This window comes from Neopsephotus bourkii, unplaced genomic scaffold (genome assembly GCF_033783945.1).
Source record: "Neopsephotus bourkii isolate Nb327-2 ecotype Australia unplaced genomic scaffold, CSIRO-AGI_Nbou_v1 NB_1328, whole genome shotgun sequence".
Lineage (NCBI taxonomy): Eukaryota > Metazoa > Chordata > Aves > Psittaciformes > Psittacidae > Neopsephotus > Neopsephotus bourkii.
Genome location: NW_026901808.1, coordinates 1,401,767 through 1,422,631, shown reverse-complemented (window position 1 = coordinate 1,422,631; position 20,865 = coordinate 1,401,767). Strand labels below are relative to the sequence as shown.

Sequence of the window (20,865 nt, the reverse complement as noted above, 5' to 3'; positions counted from 1 at the left end):
TTGCTTCTAACTATCACACCTTATTAAGCTTGGAAAGCACAGCTGGAAATGACTTAAAACACAGATTGCCTGCTGACTCCTCTTCTTGAACAAAAATACTCTATGTCAAGTCAGAATACACTGAGCCCTAGGAATCAGTGACATTTATAACCTACCTCTGCCTAATAAAGGGTTAGAACTTTGTATTTCTATAAGGAAAAATATTTCTGTCATTCCAATTTGAAATGTTATTGATTTACTAAATGTAAACAGCTTCTCTAATCTACTGGCTGAGATGCTTAAAAATGTATTTTTCAAACCCAATTAGTTACGTAAGCAGAGTTTAACAGACAGCAATAAATCCGATATGCACACAGTACATGAGGCAGAAAAACAATACTTTAAGCAACAAGGTTAGCTTTTCTTAATCTAAGTGACTGAACAACATGGAATCTTTCTATTATGTAATCTTGTTTTTTGACCTCTGTATGCAATGAAGACAGGGAAAAAAAACCCTTTTAGTACTATATTAAAGTATGTTTCGTAAAAAAGATAGCTATGAAGCTAGCACCCCTATGAGCTCCACAAAAAAATTGTATTATGCTCTTCATTTAGTCTGAGTTGCTTGTGAGCTTTTGTTAGAACTAGAGAATCAACAGAAATCTACCGAGGACAGTCAGGTGCACTAACAAAGAGGAAACCAGGACAGCCAGTAATAAACCAATGTGATTAGACTGCATCACTCAAGAGGCTACTTGAGCCAAATGAGAAATCCTTCCATGTAACCACAGTAATGCTAATAAACTGGGGGGAAAACGATACTAGAAGAACTGAAGTGGATTCCCTAGGAGCAAACACCTCAGATCAGCACCACCACCTCAATACATAACTATCAAGATTCCGATGACACATTCAGAGGTGTTTCATTAGACATGGGGGAGGGGAAATGAAGGAAATTAAGCCATTCCTGAAATTCTAAATAAAATCACAATCATAAAATCATAGCTTTTTGTTTCCCTGTTTGGGGCTTATTTCTTTTGCATGGATCGGTTGTTTTATCTTGCTTCTGCAATCTCAGTTGCAGAAAATGTTGTTGATATCTGTGCCCTAAGGCCATTCTTTTTTCATAATGAAGAAAAATTAGAATTCTGGAAGAAACTACTAAAATTCCAAAAAGTCAACAGGTATGAAATGAGACCCAAGAGTTCTGCTGGGAACACAGAACAGGAGAGGCTACCAAAACATGATTTATTATGAAATAGTACAGACGACTGCTACAATGCAAACATTACAGTGCATAGAGCACAGCAGTGGTACTGAAAATGTCTCTCGAGGTTAACTTAAGCATCAGAACAAATTGGTTGAAACTGTCCATTAGAAATAGCATATTACAAATAAAGAACTTCAAAATGGAGTAAAACTTCAATGTTATTAGTACTTAGAGCTGATTTGAGCACAGGCTGCCCTGAACAGAACATTCTCTAATTTCCACCTCCGTGCCCTGAACCTGCTAGCCTGCTCTTTCACTGCAGCCCCACCTCCAAGTCTTAGCACTCATGAGGGTTTTTTGAGTTAGCTTTCATCTAAAGGCATTCTCTCAACTGATGCAGGATGAAGACACATAAGAGCATAGGGAGAGAACAGAAACTCAGAGGCAGGATACAACTTCCCCTACTTGGTGGAAGCTTGTGTGCTTTGGTAGAAGATGCTCATGAAACTGAATCTAAAATGCTATTTGAAATATTTATTTCTGCCACACAAAATTAGAAGGGACTGGACAGATATTGTAAAAGCATATAAAATCTTTAATGAGGGAGAATTCTCAGTAATGCTAATCAGCTTCAGTTTTTAAAAGGTTTATTAAACATTCAGTCTTTGGTCCTACAGAAGTGCCTAGATACAAGCACAAAACAGAGTGTATTGATTTGTTAGAACTGCTGAGGACCCATCTGAATTTTTCCCATACGCTTATAAAGTAATTCAAAGTAATTTACTAATTCAAATGGGCCACAAATCAAATCCAGCATGGAACCTTCCATGGTCCTAATGGAAATGGCAGTTATAGCCCTAGCTACTGAAAAGCAAGGATGAGATTCTGTTTGCCTCACTTGTACCTGAACCAACAACCCAGGATGCTCCCAGGCCTGAATATGTCTATTTAGTTTTATCAATGCAGGTAATAAAAAACTAAAAACAGTCTTAGAATAAATAGAGCCTGAGATCCCAACATCTCAGCAAAAACCCAATGCTCACTCTTTGGTGAAAGCAACCTGACATTTTATATTACATTTTTATTCTCTAAGTGGAATAGGCAACACCCTAACTTAAAGAATAGTCTGTTTCTTGGAGGCACTTGTATCTTCCATGCAATTGATGCATACAGCAGGTGGGGAATGGCAAGAGCAGGCACATTTGTGTGTTTTCAAGCTGGAAGATGGTGCCTCCAAAAAGAACCTTTCCCTGTGTTCTAGTTGGACTAATTCTCCACATAGGCTGAAATGACTGCCTCACACTCTGCATCAGGCACCAAAATACTTGCTCAAGCAAGGCTTATATTAGGCTTTCAAATGAAGTGAAATGGATTCCTCTACAGTTACTATGAAACAATATCTTACAGCCAGGTTATACAACATGAGCTCCTCACAAAAAGATGTTTATTCCTATGAAAACTACACAGATTAACTTGCCTTGCAAAGTATTCAAAATGTCACTGCTCTATTTTATGTACTGTATACAATATGCTATATATTTTATATATAAACAAAACTAGTAATCTATATATTTACAAAACCATTAATATTTAAATTATTAATTTCCATTTTTTCTACAGGTGTTATGAATTCACTACTAAAGAGGAGGAAAACTTTATTTCTAAAATGCCAGTTACTTACAAAACTCCTGCTCTCTGCTTCCTTTTTCTACAGGACAGGATTCCTGCAAGTATTTCCTTTCCTTAGTGAAACAAGCAAGACTAAAATCTCTCTCTGTTACTAAAATGAAATTAAGTTCCTGTGAAAACTGATCTTTATTTAACCAATTTCTACCATCTTAAAAATTAACTATTCATATGCATAATACATAAGGCTTCATTTTTGAGCTGATGGTAATATGAATTGAAGCAAAACTATCCTGCTGGAGCTGGAAACGAGTGGAGCCAGCGGTGCGCCCTCAGCAAGTTTGCCAATGACACCAAGCTGTGTGGTTCGGTTGATACGCTGGAGGGAAGGAATGCCATCCAGAGGGACCTCGACATGCTTGTGAGGTGGGCTGATGCCAACCTCATGAAGTTTAACCATGACAAGTGCAAGGTCCTACACCTGGGTTGGAGCAATCCCAGGCACAGCTACAGGCAGGGCAGAGAAGAGATTCAGAGCAGCCCTGCAGAGAAGGACTTGGGGGTGCTGGTTGATGAGAAAATGAACATGAGCCGGCTTCAGCGTGTGCTCATAGCCCAGAAAGCCAACCGTATCCTGGGCTGCATCAAAAGGAGTGTGACCAGCAGGTCGAAGGAGGTGATCCTGCCCCTTTATTCTGCTCTTGTGAGACCTCACTTGGAGTATTGCGTGCAGTTCTGGTGTCCTCAACATAAAAAGGACATGGAACTGTTGGAACAAGTCCAGAGGAGGGCCATGAAGATGATCAGGGGACTGGAGCACCTCCTGTATGAAGACAGGCTGAGCAAGTTGGGGCTGTTCAGCCTGGAGAAGAGAAGGCTGTGTGGAGACCTCATAGCAGCCTTCCAGTATCTGAAGGAGGCCTATAGGGATGCTGGGGATGGACTCTTCATTAGGGACTGTAGTGGTGGGACAAGGCGTAATGGTTTAAAACTTAAACAGGGGAAGTTTAGATTGGATATAAGGAGGAAATTCTTTCCTGTTAGGGTAGTGAGGCACTGGAATAGGTTTGTCCAGGGAGGTTGTGACTGCTTCATCCCTGGCAGTGTTCAAGGCTAGGTTGGACGAGGCCTTGGGTAATATGGTTTAGAGCGAGGTGTCCCTGCCCATGGCAGGGTTGTTGGAACTTGATGATCTTAAGGTCCTTTCCAACCCTAATTATTCTATGATTCTATGATTCTATGTTAACACACGCTTGCTGTTTAAGTCCAGGAAAGGAAATAGAATGTATTAGATAACCCTGTGTAGTTTCTGACAGTTGTCCCTAGTGAAGGGGAACATTAAAAATAAAACAAAGAAAAACACTTCTCAGTTTTTCACCAACAATCACATGCCAAGACTGGTTTCATTTTAGAGAAATTGGGTCAACAGTACCAAAATCAAACCAGTGCAAAGCACATGATTCAAAGAAAGTAAAGCCTGAATCATTCATTTAAACACAGACAATTATGTCGTACTGCAAAACAGACCTGTCATCTATATTGTATCATCACAGAATGGTTTGGGTCAAAGGGGCATTTAAAGATCATCAAGTCCAACACCCCTACCATGGACAGGGACATCTGTCATGATACCGTGTTGATCAAAGCCCTGTCCAACCTGACCTTGAACACTTTCAGTGATGAAGCACTATCTTACCTGATTAAAGTTTTGCTTCAGAAGAAAATTAGGAATAGATCACATAAGTATGAAATAATTGAACTTCTTCTAGAATGTTAAAACAAAGGAAAAGCTTTTAGGTGTAGAAGCAGGTTGGAATAAGAAAGAATGAGTTGTTGTCCTGCACTTGGGATCATCTTTGCTTCCTCCAAATGATTTTTGCTGATTTTTGGAAGAATATGATTTGTGTAAAAATATTTAGTAGGTCTTTAATATAATCTATGACCAATCCTATTTAGAGAGGAGACTTGCCGTTTCTCTCCAGACTGCATGCATAAAACTTAAAAAACACACCCAAAGTTGAAAGCAATACTGGAGGAGCAGTGAGGAAGACCAACTAGTTATTTTTAACACTATATTAAAGCTGTATTTAAATTGTCTTGATGGAAGAGTTAATTCCTGCTGCTCCCTGAGCTGGAAATCAGATGCCAGGCAGGATCTAGAATTGATGGAAATGAGTTTGGTATCTATTTTTATCATCATCACTGACTTAACAATGAGCACCATATTTTGGAGACATTCCTGTGAAAATGCCATGATTCAGAAAATAGCTTAACACACCAAGACAAACATTACTTAGGTCTAATCACAAGTTATACCACACTACTCCCACATTCACTTATGCCTAAAGCAAGAGCTGCTGAACTCCTTTAAGGTTCCCCCACCAACGCACCATTAGATCCCCCAACTCAACCCTCCCCTCACCCCTGAACACTCACAACCTTGCATAACCACAACGTACCAAACCTGCCACTTTCTATTTTGCCCACCATATCCTCTACTCCCTGGACTGCCAGGCTTAAAGGGCAGCGGGCAGTGACTCCACATCCAGCTGGTGCTGGTCAGCCTTGAGGGTGGTACTGTTTAATATCAGCATTAGGAACTTGGGTGATGGCACAAAATTAACCCTCTGTGAGTTTATGGGTGACATCAATTTGGGAATGTGCTCAGTACCCTGGAAGGCAGAGCTGCCATCCTGAAGAACCTCCACAACTCTGAGAAAGAGCCAGATGGAAACATCATGAAGTTCAACAAAAGTGAATTCAGCCCTGTTCACCTTGGGTGCCATGGCCCTATGCATCCTAACAGGTCACGTGCTCACTGGCTGGAAAGAAGCTTTGTAGAAAAGGACACAGTGGTGTAAAGCAACATAAACCAGCAGTATGTCCCTGTGGCAGAGGCAGCCGACTGGGTGTAGCTAGCATATAGCCAGAAGATCCAGGAACATGAATATTCTTATTATTTGGCACTTTTAGGACCACTGTAATCCCTGCCTCCCAGAATGACTGACAAACTGAAGTGAGTCCAACAGGGAACCACCAAGACTGAACACGAGGAGAGGCTGAGAACTGTGTTTGTTAACACAGAAAAGAGACATTTAAGAAGAGATGTAACTACTGTCACCTGCTGCTTAACAGGTGGTCAGCAGAAGACAGAGCCAGACTTCTCTCAGAGGTACACAAAGACAGGACAAGAAGCAAGAGACGGAAGCTACACCATAGGAAATTCTAATTAGGTATCTGGGGAGTGCACTGTATTTGAGTGCTGTACACCTTACCCATGGAAGGTATTAACTCACAGGAATGCATGGTTTATGTTTTAATAAAATTAAAACTGGTGAAGCATGGAACATTAAGATCTAGAACTCTAAAAGATCACCCTGAGCTTCTTAAGCCTTCCCTCAAAACAAGCTGATTTGAGAAACCTCCTCAAGAGCTCCCAAAACATTTTTAGTACTAAAACTGCATTTTGTCTAAATTCTCTGTAATAAGATACTCCCAAAGAACTGTAACATTCAGCAGCAGCATTTGGATGGAACTGAAACCAAATCCACCCTAAATATTCTATATCTATTCAAAAGAAAACTCCTTACACCAATACCTATACATTACAACAAGTCTCTGACACATCACAAAAACAAAACCAGTATCTTTATCATTTACAAAGTCCACATTTTAGTCTGATAATTAAGATTGTTCTTCAGTAAAAATAAAACAGAAAAAGAACCCCACTTCTCCATAATAAATTCACTGAAATTTAATTTAGAAGCCGCACAGATACGGAACTGCTCTTCAGATATACGTGGACTTTCAAAATCAGAATTATTGTGGCAACAATGCAATAATACCTCTGCAAGACAATACTCCTCTTCAGCTTTTTGCTGGGGTAAAAATAAGGAATGTAGCCAGTAAAAAGCTAGTTGTCCTATTTCTGTTTTGAACAGACTTTGTAACATCACAGATGTAAAGCAACGTGTACAGCATATGTGAAAAAGATGGAAACAGAAAGGAGGACAGAAAGGTATAATGTAGAACAGGAGAGATATGCAGGCCAAGTGGGGGACTACTAAATAAATGAACTTACAGTTTGAAAATGACGAGAATGGTAGTATGCTCAAACATAAGGTACAGAAAACTATGAAGGAATGTAGCTTGTGAAAGAATACCAATACAAATCAGTTTGTACAGTTTGGTCTTATTACTCCATGAGATTAATTTAGTGCTATCATCTGCTTTCCACCTTGACAATTTCCTCCCCACCCAAGCCCATAGCTTTGCACTGCTTGCTCATTACCAATGCCAACAGCATTTCTGCACAAATTTCAGGAGGACATCCAAGATTGGAAAACAAACGGGTGAATAAAACTTGTTTTTAATAAATTTAAAGCAGACATTAAACAGGATTTTTATTGTCAGTGAAATATTTCATAAAATCCAAAGAGGTGAACAATAAGCAGTCCTTGAAATGGACCACCTCATCAGTATATAAAATGAAGCAGGAGGAAAAGAAATGTACCCTCGTATCTGCAAGAGATAATTGCATTGAAAATATATTGCAATTGTATCATACACCCATGTAAAGAAATTATGCCCTTCTAACTGTATTACTGGAGTGGCTGAAGAGAACCTACTCTTTCCCAAATAAAGACAAGGACTCATCTAAATGAAGGTATATGGTTTTGTCTCTATTTACTTCAGTAACTAAAGCCATGAGAGCAAGCAAAATAGTTATGAGTAGAGGGATGGAAACGATAACAAGTTTACATGTTGGCAGCTTTTAAATATTATTGATATATTATCATTCAATAGCTAAGTAGAAGTTCTTAATATAGAGCATTATGTAAAGGTACTGTGACTCAGTTTCCATCAGTACCATCCCATGTTGCAACAGGCATAGGCAATGATAAAAGAAAGCGAAGGAAAATGGATGATGTGTTTCAAAAAACTTAGTCAAAAATAACTTCTTTCAAACATCCCACCAGTTGCTGAGACATCAAATTAACTGAGTCTTAACTGAATCAGTGCCCTCAAAGCAGGGCACAAGAGATGTCGGTTCATTTGTGTGTTTTAATTCACTATGTTAACGGTTAATGACCTAATTCTTGAATACTTTCCTATCTTGATAAAGGTATACATGGACAGTTACAGACTTAAAGTGTACAAGTCTACAAGTACTGAGTGGGTTACTTCTAGCTGCACTTCATTTTTTAACTTCAGTGAGATATATCCTACATTTTTTGAGGTTTTATTATTATTTTTGCACTAAAACATGCATCCAAAAATGTCAGTTTGTACATGGGAGAACATGGATCACTTCTAATGCATGCTTGTAAATGCCAGCAGATACTTTAAGAGCAGTAGAGCTACAGCACTGTAAAATCGATTTAATAACCCATGTTGATATCTTGGCCCCTGGATAAGAGGAAATATTACTTTTTTCTTTAATATAAGCTGTAAATATTTCTTTCATATTTCTCTCTCCTTATGGGTCTCTCCTGCCGCTTTTCAACACCCACCATTCACCCCTTTCATACTTACACCTTCAGGAAAACATTTCTAAAAAAGCAGAACTGCATTTTCCTTAGCATCAGCTTTGTTAACTCCCTCAGTACTTTCGAATATATGTAATTTTTGTGTTTAATAAATGCATATTTAATTCCTCCCACCTCTTTCTTGGCATACCATCAATAACTTCCTGCAATTTGCTGCAGATTTACTTGATTTTATCATCTTTACACTCAACAGATGTTGCATAGGCTATAAATCACCCAGGTTTTATGTACCTCACATACTCTATGGGAGAACAAAGTGAACCTTGTATTATCCAGATTGCTTCTGTAGACAACTTCTGTATAACAAAATTGTAAAACATTGTGCAATGTATCTGATCTACAGACAAGCCTTGTTAAATTTAGAGATCAGCCTATTGCAGAAACCTGCCCAGTCTGCCAGAATTCTTGCCAGTTCTTCTAGCAGTAACAAAACTTAGCAACAGTACTAAAAGATGGGCAAGAAAAGAATGCTGCTTGAAAGCCAAACTTAACAGTGTTCAGATTCCAAATACTTGCATTTGAAGTTAGCCTCTACAGATGCCTGTCTTTTGACCTTCCAGTAGAAATATAAAGTATTTAACCCTGACACAAAGACTGACAGCAGTTACGTCTGGTGACGCTTTAATACTGTCTATCTCATACAATTTGGATAGTGAAACTGAAAAAAGAAATAACTTTAAACACCACCACCACCCCCTGACAATTTGTTGCTGTTTGCTAAAAAAAGTTATCTAGGCACAAACCGGTGAAACACAACTCTCACCCTCAGCGCTTAACTGTTAACATTTAGCTGTACCTGCAGCAACAAGAAGAATGCAAAGAAGCTGAAGAAAGTGTTGCAACCTGTTCCACATGAGCTCTTCTGCAGTGTTCACCATAGCTGCCAAATCTGCTAAATCACAAACCTGAATCATTGCTCACCTTGAAACATCAGAGAAAGGGAATTTGAACAGCACAACTGCACAACTGCTCCTCAAAAATGGAACAAAAACCAAATAAGCCCTTAATACATGCTCCAGGTCTGCCTTTAGACAGTGGTGGCACCATACCTTTTCTGTGATCTGCAAAAGTTCTTCAAAAACCTAAAAGAGTATTATGATTCACCCCTACTAGTCTGGGATCTTTCACACATACTGATCATGATTTTTTTCCTTGAAAAAAACATACTTATATTGTTAAAATTAGGAAGTATATACGTGTATGAACGTCGAGAATTGCCATGAGTTAAAATTTCATAAAATTGTACTTGTCTTCTCAATACATTAAACATCAACGTAAACAGAATGAGAAGCTGTAGTTTTTCTTCTATTACTTTGAAACAGATAAAAATGAAAAGTGAAGTTTTCTCAAATGTGGTACTGATGATATGTTAGAGTTCTACTATCCCTACTGCTACACAGACACCAACTTAAAAATGCACAGCTTTGGTAGCAGAGTTAAAGATTGCCTATTCAAGGAAGCAAATAGTAAGTTCAAGCAAGTCTTTCAGTTGTTAAAGGCAGAAACTGTTAACAGATGGGTGGTAACATTTAATTTAGCAAATAACTTATTAAATAAATAATGCTGATACTTTCTTTGCAGAATTACATAATTATCTTTGAGCCAATTATTGCTACCTACATCTGTTAGCCAATTATATCTAATAATTAACACAAAGAAAGTTGAACGGACCAAAAAAATGGGCTGCTTGAAGGATAGAAGATGCTTAGCAATTTAATACTTCAAAATAAAATTCAGAAAACATATAGACTCATTGTGCACTCATATGATTCTCCCATAACTTTTATTACAGTTCCTATAATTCTAAAGAATATTTAATCTGACAACAGATTCTTCTCAAGCCTCACAAAGTAGAATTCACTGCTCATAGTTACTAATCAAGATCAGGAAAGAAACAGATACTTCTCTAAAACTAACATTACTGTTGTTTAAATTAAACACTTGTTCCTTCAGGGGGAGAAAAAACAGGGTAAAACAATTTCTCAGTAGCATATACTGAACTTTCATATAGGAGCCCAATCCTGAAGTAAAGAAATTATTACACTGCACCACAACTAAGATTTAGTCTTTCTAACATCCAGAAGTTCATTTTGCCAGGCAAAACCAAAATAATAGAAAAATGACAATAACTGCTTATCTTTAGCAGAAAATTAAGTGAAAATTACCAATGGTCTTCCAAATTAACTATTGATACACTCATGACTATTTATCACTGAAATACTAGAAATTAAGAAGTAGCAGCAACGTATCTTGACTGGAAATATGACAACATCTGTAATCAATTCCAATATGTAAAACTTCCTATTGTCAACTACATCTCACTGGGACATTTCTGCTCAGAAAGCAGCATATAAACTCTAGATCTCTAGAAGCACATAAAACGATTGCAAACAGATCCTAAGAGACAAGATACTGGACTGTTCTTGGCTATTAGCTTCCCTGACTTGATCTTGCCCTCAGGATAGCCAAGCTCCCTCTTCCAATACAGAGTACCAAGCCCAAAGCATTGGAAAAGTAGAAAGCAGAAGCTCCACAGAACAAAAATTTATGGTTTAGCAATATTATGAGCAATGCTACCACAGCAGTCCAGACACTTTGACAGACCTAGGAGGCAGGTGATGGCCACTGCAGATGGAAACAGGCTAAGAACACAGTACTCTGGCTACAGCATACAGCAAGAGTCCTCTATTGCGCAAACTCTTTTACATCACTACTTTATATTTCTTGCGGTTTTCTGATCCAGTTAAAGTCATTGTAAGTAATTAAAAAGGTGAGATTAGCTGACTGCATTTTCAGGATCCTACACAGATCCTATTTGTAAAAAAAATGGCTTCTTAGGACTCACTGAAGTAGAGGAACCTGGCAGAGGCTCATGTGTTAGTGCGCCCTTAGAGAGGCAGCCACCCTTGGTCCTGCCTGTGGCAGCCACCACAGCCACCAGTGGGCTGCTGGGCAGCTCTGATGGATTGCAGCTTTTTCCCTCTCCAAGAGCATGCAGTGAAGAGAGAATAAGGCTCTAGGACAAGGAGTTGCAAGAGTACAAGTATAAAATTCCAGATCTAACAGAGTTTCCATTAGTTTTACACAAATGAACTAAGACTGAAAACTGCAGCCTCTGCAAGGCACTGGCTCCTTTTTTTTTTCCTTTCATTCCATGCTTTCATGTTGTTCTAAATAAGAATTCAAAATTAAATGTATTGTTTTTTATTTCAGTAACTGTTTGGAAGCAGCTACTGCATCCTATAAAAAAATATTTGAATTATGTCATATTGTGTTATTAAATAATTTAGAGGGAAAAACTAACGAAGGCCTATCCAATACCAAATTACACAGCTCTTCCATCATATTTGAAAAATCATGGCAGTCAGGTGAAGTTCCCAATGACTGGAAAAAGGGAAATATAACCCCCATTTTCAAGAAGGGGAAAATGGATGACGCAGGGAACTACAGACCAGTCAGTCTCACCTCTGGGCCTGGCAAAATCTTGGAGCAGATTCTCCTGGAAGGCATGCTAAGGCACATGAAAAACAACAAGGTGCTTGGTGACAGCCAGCATGGCTTCACTAAGGGGAAATCCTGCCTGACCAATTTGGTAGCCTTCTATGATGGGGCTACAGAACTGATGGACAGGGGTAGAGCAGTTGATGTCATCTACCTGGATTTGTGTAAAGCGTTCAACACTGTCCCACATGACATTCTTGTCTCTAAATTGGAGAGACATCAATTTGATGAATGGACCACTCGGTGGATAAAGAACTGGCTGGATGACTGCACAGAAAGAGTTGTGGTCAATGGCTCAATGTCCGGCTGGAGACCAGTTACGAGTGGTGTCCCTCAGGGATCAGTGTTGGGACCGGTCTTGCTCAGCATCTTTGTTGCTGACGTGGACAGTGGGATTGAGTGCACCCTCAGCAAGTTTGCCAATGACACCAAGCTGTGTGGTTCAGTTGATAAGCTGGAGGGAAGGAATGACATCCAGAGGGACCTGGACATGCTTGTGAGGTGGGCTGATGCCAACCTCATGAAGTTTAACCATGCCAAGTGCAAGGTCCTACACCTAGGTTGGAGCAATCCCAGGCACAGCTACAGGCTTGGCAGAGAAGAGATTCACAGCAGCCCTGCAGAGAAGGACTTGGGGGTGCTGGTTGATGAGAAAATGAACATGAGCCGGCTTCAGTGTGCGCTTGCAGCCCAGAAAGCCAACCATATCCTGGGCTGCATCAAGAGGAGCGTGACCAGCAGGTCAAAGGAGGTGATCCTGCCCCTTTATTCTGCTCTCGTGAGACCTCACTTGGAGTATTGTGTGCAGTTCTGGTGTCCTCAACATAAAAAGGACATGGAACTGTTGGAACAAGTCCAGAGGAGGGCCACGAAGATGATCAGGGGACTGGAGCACCTCCCGTATGAAGATAGGCTGAGAAAGTTGGGGCTGTTCAGCTGGGAGAAGAGAAGGCTGCGTGGAGACCTCATAGCAGCCTTCCAGTATCTGAAGGGGGCTTATAGGGATGCTGGGGAGGGACTCTTCATTAGGGACTGTAGTGATAGGACAAGGGGTAACGTGTTCAAACTTAAATAGGGGAAGTTTAGATTGGATATAAGGAAGAAGTTCTTTACTGTGAGGGTGGTGAGGCACTGGAATGGGTTGCCCAGGGAGGTTGTGAATGCTCCATCCCTGGCAGTGTTCAAGGGCAGGTTGGACAGAGCCTTGGGTGACATGGTTTAGTGTGATGTGTCCCTGCCCATGGCAGGGGGGTCGGAACTTGATGATCTTAAGGTCCTTTCCAACCCTAACTATTCTATGAGTCTGATTCTATGTTTTGCTATAGTTTAGATTTGTCATGAACTGGATGAAAACAGGGCTTCAGTATGTCAAACCTTCCCAGAAAGCAACAATTCCATGTTTAATCTAAGTCTTCTGAAGACTCGTTTTCATCCACAAAGTGAATTATGCTTGGTCTGACTTGCACTGAATCACGCAAGCAGAATCAGGGATCAAGGCAAATTGCTGGAGTAAGGGAAAGCAGACAAGTCTTCAAAGGCATTCTAGGTAAGATAGAGCACTCCTTAGGAGCATCAGGATTCAATAATAAAATTTTGTATTTGATAGCAGGAAATAGGAAAGTAATTTCATTGGCTCATTTACAGAATGCCAGTTTTCCATCTTCTCATGTATAACCACAACAAAGTGTGGCTTGTGAGAAGAGAAATAATTGCTCCGAGTTCATACGCTGCTAAAAGTTAATAAGGCAGAAAAGTTTTGTAGGAAGCCTGTTGCAGGGGTAAGCTAAGCTAATAACAATTCCAATTTTAGAAACACAATGAGACGAAAAAAGTGAGATTTATTATCAAAGGTCGCATCGCAACCAAGAGGGATGTCTGTCTGGACTCAAAGGGGAATCATGTGAAGTTAATAAAATGCACAAATCACCAGAAGTACATCTCTGAGGGAAAACAACAACAACAACAGAAAAGGAAACAAACAATCCCTGGTCTTATAAAGCAGAACATTTCAGAATACCTATAGCCATGTTTCACATATTTGAAGACCTGTATTTTGGGATTCTAAGGACTGTCTGCATGCATGTTCTTCATTCTACCTATATTCTCCGAATAACCACTCACGCTTCTGTGAGTCTTAGCCTCACTACCCTCTGCCCCAGGTAAAGCTGGATAATCTGGTGGACAGTCAATAAAGATGAAGCAGAAGATGCGGAGATGGAGAGACAGACCTAATCCCTGTTCTTTTCCTGGAAAACAACATCCTGGAAGGCAAACATCAGCAGCAACAGTGCCAAGAGTTAAAAAATGTGTCAGCCCTCAAGAAACCATGGCATGGTTCTAATTCTTCTAAAGCAACATTGGTATGTATATTTTACTTAAGTTTCTCTATTTCTGAACTTCTAGAGAACCATTCCCATGGTTTTCAGAAGTCCTAAGAACTAAATGAGTTCTTTAAAGTTCAGATTCTAAAAATTTGGAAATGTATTTATTTTAAGTAACAGGAGATTTTCAGTCCCACATTGCCACATGCTAGCCATGAAGAGGTAGAGGCAGAGTATTGCTTTTCCCTTTCCCAGAGAACATGGAGTGGCTGGGCCAGATCTTCAAAGGAATTTTTTGGGGAAAAAAAAAAAAGGGCACAGTGTGAGAAGCCTGGACCTGATAACAAGGGAAGCTATAGGATCCCCGTTGGCAACTGATACAGTTTTTGGAGAAAGGTAAGAAGCTGGTTTTCAGGTACACTGCTCTCACTTCTCCTCCTGAAAGTGATCACTTTGCTGGCTCCCCTCTAGTGAGGGCTTCAGGGGAACCATACGATTCACCGGCAAGGACCGTACAGCCAGTCTGCAGACAGAAGTAAGAGAGAAAGCATCTTCAACAGGAAAAAAACCTGCAGATCAGAGATTCCTCTTGTGTATGAAAGGGAAAACATACTGGGACACTGAAAAAGCTTGAGAATTACTGGACACTGGAGGTGTAGTAAATTACAGGATTCTCCCATCCCTTTTCACACAGTGTAGATTGGAAAAAAGATCCCAAAAATCTACATACGTGTTTTAGCAGGATTCCAGGAAACCACAAATCAAAAAACCTCCAAATCTCCCCTTATTAAGTGGTTTTTGCTTTGCAAGTGTGTTTAGAAATTGATAACTACCTGACTCATCTTCACCACAGAAGAGTTATTTCATGGTATATTATTTGTCACCTGCTATCATCAGGGTCCTCTGAACCCGTTTTGAGACTACAGAGCACAACATAAATCTGCCACAGCTTTTTGGCACCTCCTGCCAAGTACTTGCTCATATTCTGCAAAATTACGCAGACTATTAACTTTACATAAATTTTAAGAAGCTGGGTCTTCACAAAAGCACATGCAAAGCGCAGACCTTCACAGTTCATAACAGCAGTGACCAAGACCAAAACAGATACAGAAGGACCATTAAAACCTCCACCTGAATTCAGGCACAGCACTGCTCTACAACTGCTGTAAAAGGAAATGAAATGAAATAAAGTCCATGAAAAACAAAGGGTGCTGCAACACCTTAATAACTCTATAAAACCTCCCTTGGAAGGGCAGCAGTACACCTCATGTCTCTTTGCCTTATCATATCTGAGCACTTACAGCTAAGTGGAAGCACAGCTCATTTTGCATTCAGAAATAAATTTATCAGATAATCCTAAATATTTTCAGCATGAAACAGCATACCAACCCTGACAAACATCTTCTTTATCTTCAGCACAAGGTTCCTAAAAGATTCAAAACTAGTTATCATAAGATTCATACTGAGTCAAATATTAATGTAAATATTTCTAAGAACTCTTAGCTTCTAGTTTCAATTTAATTATTTTATAGACTTGCTTAATATGTCTTTGCTTAATATGCTTAAAATGTTTTGACTAGTTCAGTCAATGTTGAACAAAGAAAAAAAAGAGTGTAAATGACTTAAGCAAACTTCTTCATCTGGAAACAGTTTTCCAACACACACTCTTAGGTTTTCTGCCCATCTGTTAAACCAGCCCCATCAAATTCTTTTGAGGACAAAAAAGGGGGTTAGAAAAAAAGACTCACAGTATTCTTTATGACTCATCCAATATTTTTTACTAGCTTTGCTTACTAAGTGTAATACAGTTGATTCCATGTTCTATTCTTTAATGAAAGAATTATATTAAATCCAGCTTTATGTTACAAACTTTTTCTACTGCAGCATCATGGCGATGAAGTGAAAGGTCCGCAGTATTTTTGTACCAGTGTACAAAAGGGCTTTTGCGACTGTGATTTATCCCATTTTATTCAGGAGATAACAGACTACATTGGCAAAAATGCATTTGCACCACTACATATCTGCTGAAAGAATTATCTAGTAGAGCCATACCAGCAAAATTCTCCTAGTGCGTTATCAGTCCTAAGCTACTCCTCAGCACTAAAAGAGCACAACTTCAGAGTATGCACTGAGGGGGCTCTGTAAGAGGCACCTACTTTGATTTCCAGCTAGCCCCTCGAGCATGCATCGCCAGGCAGACAGCAAGCTGACAGTTAAGAATGATGCTGTCACACAGCAGTGCATGGGCTGCTGCTCAGCAAATGTCTATTCTAAGCAAACTGATCTTCAGCACTGTTCACACTGCGATCAAATTGTTCTGATGTGAATTAATATTTCACCAGTTTTCAGAGTATAATAAAATAACAGAAACAAACTACTGGACAATACCTGTCATTTTGAAATAGTCTGTGTAAATTTTTCAAGTAGGTCAGACCATTTGACCTAAGACACTTGGCTGCAGACAGTTATTGTAGATGAGCTATTTTTATCTTAATGGCAGCTAACAGTACAGATATCCAGTAAATGAGCCCAGTATGCTAAAAACAATGTCACAGCAAGAGAAAATAATTCAAACCCAATTCAAACTACTCCATTTAATGATTGTACAGGCCTCATAAAAGAAAGTACATTAAATAAGCAGAAAAAAATCGATATGACCAAGAGGCACCTGCATATTGATCAAGGAACAAAACTGAAAAGAACTATGGCTGATGCTTCACCTGAATTAGCTGCTTCCGCTCACACAGCAGGGCTCATCTCCACGATTCCCTTACACCCCAACCCAGCAATTCCACAAACTGCTGCTCTTACTCTTCTCCAGTGCTGTAAGTTGTTCAAACAGCACTAATACTTATATTAGATGTACTATACTTGTACTGTTGTATGAAGACATAATTATAAATTCAAAAAGTAACAATAGATGCTTGGTGGATGGATGAAGAATGGAATTGTAAGTCAGCTTCTGACAGACGGGATATTTTGTGCTGCGAAAAAAAGCTAATGAAGAATTATGTAAGAGTTTCAAAAATATGTGACAAGGAAAATTACAATAAAAATTAGAGGTGTTCGGGGTTGGGGGGGGGGAATTATACCAAAATTTTTTCAATGTACTATGTATACAAAAGACTTCCAGCTCAAAGATGAAAATAGTTGGGAGGCTTAAAGACTCTGAAGATCTTGGGGTAGAATAAACTCTATAAAAGAAGACAGTGAAGATGAAACCATTATTTTTCAAGGAAAAGCTGCTCCGCCATTGACTCTATCACTCCAGATGCTCAAGGTTTGGGTTTTTTTCTTTTTATCTTTAACTTGATTTTTTTTTCTTAAAATGTACTAAAAGGCCCACAGAATTCAATAGCGTTAATACACTTAAGCCTTATCATACCTGTAATCTTATTTTAAAAAAATCACATTAGTTTATTACCTTTTATTAAACTTTTCATTTGTAGTTGCAGAAATGAAGTGACAAAGGGTAACAAAAGGATCTTGAAAGATCTGTTAGCAAAACAGCTATGTTCAATGATTGTCTCACAGTCTGTGCCAAATTCATGACTAAATTTTTACATCCACTTTCAGAAATAAGTATTTAGAACCATAACATACACCACAGCAGGAGATCTCCCCATACCTATGTGCAATGTCAAAAGAATGCTACCACAATAAAGATAGAGCAAAAATTAATTGGCAAGCATTATTTTCAGAAGCACTCATTAGAATTATGGTGGTCTCTTTTAATTGTTCATGTCCCCTATCATTAGTCAAAAATTATTCTGTCAAAAGCAAATGTTAAATTGACCCAGGTTTTTAATCAGTCCATTTACCCTTTCTGAGTCATGCCATAAGGTCAGCTTTCCCCCATTCCTCTGGAGTTTGCTGAGTGTTCAGAGACCTCCAGGGCAGATGGAGAATAGTAATGATTCCCACACTTACTTGTATATAATCTGACTATACTGTAGATTTTCAGAAAGAGAAGATACTGATTTCTGATACCAGACCCAAATCTCTTGGGATTCAGTTCAAAATCAGTTTATGCTACCAATCTAAACCCCAGCCACTGTGGCTCCCTTCCCCCCACATCTCCCAGCCACATTGTCTCCTCCCCTTCTCTGCACCTACACAAGCGTTCTGCCAAAAATGACCCCTTTAGCTTTCAGCAAGGTCAGCCCCCTGCACCTCACTCTTCCAGACATACATGCATCGGCACCTATATAGGAACAAGTACCTGTGTGTGGCAGAGATGCGAGAATCACAGCAGAACAATTTATATCAATTAACCAGACATGGAAGTTATCTTTAATCAACTGTGCATATGAACCTCCACATTAAAGCAACAAAATACAAAACTCTCTAAAGTTTTGGTCCATACTGGCATCAAGTTTCCACCATCTTATTCAGCAATTACTGTATCTATTTGGTTTCCATTTGCTCAGTAACTAATTAACACATGCATGCAACATATAAATAAGTTATTGCACAAATTAGCTGTGGCAAAACCACTCAACATTTTCAAAGCTGAAGTGCAAATTCTTTAGAGAACAGAGTTGAGCAAAGTAACAAACTTAGGAACACGAAGTACCACCTGGTGCTGGAACAAATACCTTCAGTAAGGCTAACCTCTGTGTGGAAAAATTAAAGGACCTTTTAAATGGCAATTAGAGAAATACAGATTATTCAGATAATACTTACTGTCTGAATAACTGGTAACACTTGAAAAGGTTATCAGCCTTTTTCAAGTGTTCAATCACTGCCCTTCACACAAAAGTTGCTTAAGTGGATATTTACATATTAGTAGATATTTACATATCTAATTCAGCTATTTGCTTGTCTTTTGGAGGAATGGAGATTTATCACTTGGCAAAGGAGAGGGATAAGGTTATACTGTCTTACAAGCCAGTGAAGAGCAGAAGGCACTGATCCCTAGAGCGCTCTGGATCTGCAGAGCGACCATGCTGTCTCTGCACCACATGGTGCCCAGTCCTACACTGCACTGTAGCTTTACTCGCCCCTGTAAGTGTACACGTTATTAAATGATCCACATGCGCAGATCTCATCAGAATTAAGCCTCCTACGTAGGTTTAACTGCTCCTAATAAACTATTGAATACATGTATATTGATTCAGAGTATTGATTCAGTACATTTTAGCAGGCTGGCTGAAGGGTAAAAACAAAACCCAGCACCACCCCTTTCCCCAGGGAGCTGCTTTTTTTTTATTACACATTTATAGCTTTATCTCAAAGCCAGGTTTCTCCGAAGCAGATAAAATGTTTGGTAAACTTTACAGATAAGTATTATGGTGAAATAATCTTCTATAAAAATACATTATTCAACCGAAGGGGGTTCCCCTCCCCGTTCTAGCTACACATAACTAACACAGGTGACTTTTTTTCTTTACTCCAGTATTTCATTATGGGGGTGGAAGAGGGGAGAGAGAATTCTCTGGAGAACAAATCAAGAGTTACACTTGTGGCCATGAGGGTGAGTGGGAAGGCACAAGACCGTAACATACAGCAGGATGTAGAGCAGAAAGCATCAGGTAAACAGCAAGCCTCATCACCAAGCAACTGAATATAAAACTTCAAAAATTATAGTACACACCCATTATAGAATAATTTTAATGAACTTGCAAAGACAGTATTTCAGACTAATTTAACCAAGGAAAACTAAATGAAATCTCTCTGAAATAAAATAGGCTATACAGATGGAAGTCTAGTACTGTGGGTTTTACCTCTGGGAGTTGCAGCCTGCACAAGATTCTATTCTTTCATTACAAATCTGTTGTGTGGGGGGCGGAGGAGGAGTAGCTGTGTTACAGGGATAAAAAGAATAGCACAATTGTTGTAAGAACATCTAGTTTTCTCTGTGTATTTCTATCCATCACAATCCATGTTCAACTTCACATCTATTTTTCCTCATTACCTTTCTCTATACTGTGAGAATAAAGAATATTTTAATGCTGGGGGGGAGCCACTGCATAAAGAAAAGCCCCTGAACAGGACATCGCTAATTCATTAGCGATGATCATTAAACAGTCTTCTTTTTAAAAGAACACAGAAAAACAAAGCAAGCTGATCAAGCTCCATCAGGAGAGAGAGGAGGACTGGCAGGAATAGCAGCTGTGCTCTAGCTCAGATAGGATTCGTGTTGGCAGAACTGTGAAATAAAGCCTGAAACATATTGTGCCTTTATCAATCCTGCTTTCCCAATAAAAGACATCCAAGGAGTTTAATGCTTACATTCATAGGCTATTTTACTTTGGAGGGCTTGTATACAACTAAATTTATAAACGTCCAAGATGCATTTATTTAGACATGCTGCTCCTTCAAACAGTGCCATCCAACACATACACTAATATAGCCTCATTCATCTGAGTATCTTGAAGTGCTTCATAAACACCAAATGAACAGATGCCATGGATCTGAAAAACACTGCTGCCTGAAAATTTTCTGCTGACTTTGTTACAATAATATGCTTTATTATAAAGTAACAAAGGTTAGTGCAAGGGGAAAAGTCTAATTTAAACTATACATTTAACAGCATTTTGCATGTATCACTTTTAATACTATGTTTTTCACAGTCCTCCACTGCCAAGAAAAAAAACCCTAAAGGCTAAATAAAAAGACCCAATGGTTTCTTAAAAGGAAATTAAAAAACAAGTAATAAAATTTATCAGACATATAC

At 39.1% G+C, this 20,865-nt stretch overlaps 1 protein-coding gene across 1 annotated transcript in view; it reads right to left on the bottom strand.

Annotated features, from left to right (window-relative positions):
* The window catches only part of COG5 (component of oligomeric golgi complex 5), a 192,403-nt gene that overhangs the window by 118,357 nt on the left and 53,181 nt on the right, over positions 1 to 20,865 (bottom strand). The gene's annotated exons all lie outside the window — the stretch shown is intronic.